Raw genomic sequence first — 4,201 nt, 5'->3', positions numbered from 1 at the left:
GTGCCTCTTCCCATTTTGTGCTGTTTTCTATTCATTTGAAGAAAATAAAAGACAGTTGGTTGGAAATTAATGGTGTCAGCGTCCCTTCATCATTGGTGGCACCGGAACACAACGCAGAGGGTAGTCGGGCAGCAGGCCGCTTCCGGCTACAATGGTGCCGTGACCCGGATGACTTCGCTCCAGATCCTCGCCAGAGTGGTCGCCGGTGGTTGCTGCGGAACATCTCAGAGACGCTGATGTTTATCCAAGTACTAGTATCAATACATGCACAGTGTGGTTTATGATCATTTCATTTCAACTTTAGTTATTTGTGCCTTTTTGTTTTGAGCGTTTGAACATATAACACTGGTTAAGACGTACAATACATAACACAGGCTCAACACTGATTGAATACACTGGTTTTTGACGATTTTAATATGGCTGAGGGTTATGACATGGATGTGCCTTTTAGTTGTGATGAGGGTGGTAATGCAGTAGTGGGTGTAGGCAGGGGTAAGCTAATGGGAGACATGGAACCGACTCCGCAGAGGAGTGTTCATGCAATAGGAAACCCTGTATCATCCTCCACATACCTGGTTACTGACACGCCTACACAGCACAGGCCTAGTCTGAGGAATTTCACCGGCATAGGGAGGGGTGTTAGTGCAGCACGTCACCCTGTATCCTCATTCACTCACATGCACACTGATGAGCCCCCTAGTCCGGGTGTGAACACTGCAGACATAGGACATCTTATTACCCAGTTAGCCCACCAAATAGGTGAGAACATCGCAAGTCAACTGAATAAATCTACCGATGGTGAACATAGCCAGCCCACTCCCACACCTAGTCTGAACATGGGCCAGGGCCAGCCTGACTTAAACATGACTGGAGTCAAGTTAGTGATGAAGACAGATGTCAGAGAGCCACCATACTTCAGGGGTGATGGGACTGACGAGCACACGGTGCACGAGTGGGAAGAAATTGTAAATGTCTACCTGAACAAGAGGGGTGTCCCACTGCGAGAGTACTCACAAGAAATAATGTCCAGACTGATGGGAAAGGCCAGAGACATTGTTGAAGTTACACTGCGTAGTATTCCATCCTTAAAGCCTGCTGAGAATCCTAAACTCGTCTTCGATATACTCAAGCAGCATTTCAGTGAGGTAACTTACTCATCAATGCCTTTAGCAGATTTCTATAACACACTTCCCCTTCATGGAGAAAGCCCAATGGACTACTGGATCCGCCTGAACAAAGCTGTGGATGTCGTGGATGAATGTCTGAGGAGGCAGGGGAGAAACATTGGAGATCCCTCTCATGAAGTCACAATGATGCTGGTGAAACACTGTCCTGACCCAGCTCTCGCAAGTGTCCTGAAGTGTAAGACAGCTGAGAAGTGGACAGCAAGTGAGATTCAGGAGCACCTGATTGAGCATCAGAGGGAGGCCTGAACGAAGTCCCAGGTCAGGTCTGTCCGACCAAAGCACATTGGTGTTCATGCACAGACAGCCACGACAGAAGTCACCACTGCTGAGAATGCTTGTGAGCCCACCTCTCCCCAAAATATGGTGGGGCAACCACCCTCCTCTCCGACTGAGAGTGTTTACATCCAGTCTCTAATCAGTTTGTTGGATCGCGTGCTGGAGCAGAAGGCTCAGACAGCTGCAGTTGGATCATCATACAAGGGGCCGGTAAACATTTTCCAGAGGAAATGCAGAGTGTGTCAGCCCTCTGAGCACTCAACAACAGCTCACTGTAGGCAGGAGAATCTGTGCATGGGCTGTTACGAGCCAGGCCACTGGAAGAAAGACTGCCAACAGCGCAGGCCTAGAATGTCACACCACAGCAGAACCAGGCCCAGCCCCAAGGCCAGCAGCATGGCGCACGTTTAAACTAGATGGCCCGCATTTGGCGAAGGGGTGTGTGGGGGTTGAAGAATCAACCCTCAAAGGAAACGAAGAATTACGAGAAATGTATGTGAATGTTTGTAAAGTCATGCCAGATAATTGTAAAGTAATTGTACAAAACACTCAGACTGTTGAGCCCTACGGTGAATTGTTCATGCCCCAGTGGTGATCAATAGTGCTGTTCAGCTGAGGGGGTTGCTGGATACAGGGTCAATGGCCTGCACGATCAGTGAAGAAGCAGAGCGGAGACTCGTATCGGAGAACATCCTATCTCAGCGGCGAGAACCTACTGAGCGCATCGTCCTTGTAGGCTGTGGCGGAGTACAGGTGAGCCCCAAAGACATGTAGGACATGGAACTGGGTCTATATGGTGTGAAGTGCACGGTCCCAGTCCTGGTGGTGCCTGGCCAGAAAGATGAGGTCATCGTAGGGACTAATATGTTGAAATATGTGCTGCACCAGCTGAAAAATGACAAGTACTGGACACTCATCTCGTGTAACACACAGGAGTCTTCTAGTTGTGAGCCGTTTTTGGAGATGATGGCCAACCTCACGAGGTGGAGGGGTGCAGAGGTGCCTGAAAAAGTGGGTACGGCGAAACTGATGCAGGCCGTGACACTCCTCCCCAGACAGGAGTACCTTTTATGGGGCAGGCTGCCCAGTAACGTGCCAATGTCACCTGGGAGCACAGTCATAGTGGAGTCATCTACATCCAGGTGTGCACCTCGAGGCATCATGGTCGGCAGAGTAATCACGCCTCTGTGGGGGGACGGCTGGACTCCAATGAAAGTGACCAACATCACAGACAAGCCGCTCACTCTGAGGAAGAACTCCAAGATGGCCGATGTCTCTCCGTGTGTTGCAGTTGAAGATATCTCACTGTTTCAAGGCAATTGTCAGAGAGAGAATGACCTAGTTGAAATCACTCAAGCCAACCACAGCAATAACTCCAATCTCAAACAGCGACTTCAGAAGTGTGGTTTGGGAGATGTTGATGTCGACCGCTGTGAGGCGAACCCGTCCACAAAGGCCCAGCTGGTTACCTTGCTTGAACAGTATCACGACGTCTTCTCAAAGCATCATCTAGACTGTGGAGAAGCCAAAGACTTTGTGCATAGGATCCGACTCACAGATGAATGCCCTTTCCGCCTTCCATATCGCAGAGTGCCACCAGCACACTATCAAAAGCTGAGGCAAGTTCTCACCGAGATGGAGGAGCAAGGAATAATACGCAAGTCCATGAGTGAGTATGCTTCTCCCCTCGTGATGGTCTGGAAGAAAAACGGTGACCTTCGCCTCTGCACAGACTTCCGATGGCTGAATGCAAAGACCATCAAGGATGCTCACCCTCTGCCTCACCAGTCAGACTGTCTGGCCGCCCTGGGTGGAAACACGGTCTTCAGCACCATGGACCTCACCTCAGGTTTCTATAACCTACCCATGCATGAAGACGATAAAAAATACACAGCCTTCACCACACCTCTAGGCCTCCATGAATATAACAGAATGCCACAGGGGCTTTGCAACAGCCCAGCCTCATTTATGAGGATGATGTTGAGCATCTTCGGTGATTTAAACTTCAGTAGTCTCCTCTGCTACCTGGACGACCTGTTGGTCTTTGCCCAGTCTGAAGAAGAGGCTCTCAAAAGACTAGAGGTTGTCTTCCAGCGGCTCAGAGAGCACAACTTGAAGCTGAGTCCCAAAAAGTGCCATCTGTTGCGGCGTTCTGTTAAGTTCCTCGGGCACATCGTCAATGGTGGGGGTGTTGCTGTCAATCCCGAGAAAGCGGAAGTCATTGTTAAGATGTCAAAGACGGACCTGATGGAAGATGACGGCTGCACTCCTTCAGTCCGCCGGGTGAAGTCCTTTCTGGGGATGGTATTTTACTACCAGCATTTCATACCTCACTGCTCTGCCATGGCCAAGCTGCTTTTCGCCCTAACAGCTGGGCAGAAACGTAAGGGGAAGTCGAGCAAAGCTGGTCAGAATCCTGGCGTCTTCAGAAAACTCAAACCAGCAGACTGGACAGAGGACTGTGATGCTGCTTTCCTCAGTCTCAAGGAGAAGCTCCTGAACTGTGCAGTTCTCACGCACCCAGACTTCTCTAAGCCACTGATCTTGTCCATTGATGCCTCTCTTGATGGTCTCGGGGCCGTTTTATCTCAGGTGCCCGAAGGAGAGAGTAAGGCACGTCCAGTTGCCTTCACCAGTAAGACCCTGTCAAGTTCACAGAAGAGATACCCTGCCCACCGTCTGGAATTCTTAGCACTTAAATGGAGTGTTTGCGAAAAATTCAGTCATTGGTTGAAAGG

At 50.0% G+C, this 4,201-nt stretch overlaps 1 protein-coding gene across 1 annotated transcript in view; it reads right to left on the bottom strand.

The window, feature by feature from the left end:
• Positions 1-4,201, bottom strand: part of c1h1orf35 (chromosome 1 C1orf35 homolog) — a 102,095-nt gene that overhangs the window by 75,302 nt on the left and 22,592 nt on the right. The gene's annotated exons all lie outside the window — the stretch shown is intronic.

Source organism: Neoarius graeffei, chromosome 1 (genome assembly GCF_027579695.1).
Source record: "Neoarius graeffei isolate fNeoGra1 chromosome 1, fNeoGra1.pri, whole genome shotgun sequence".
Taxonomy (NCBI): domain Eukaryota; kingdom Metazoa; phylum Chordata; class Actinopteri; order Siluriformes; family Ariidae; genus Neoarius; species Neoarius graeffei.
The sequence above is the reverse complement of the archived record's forward strand: the minus strand, read 5'-3'. Positions and strand labels throughout refer to the sequence as shown.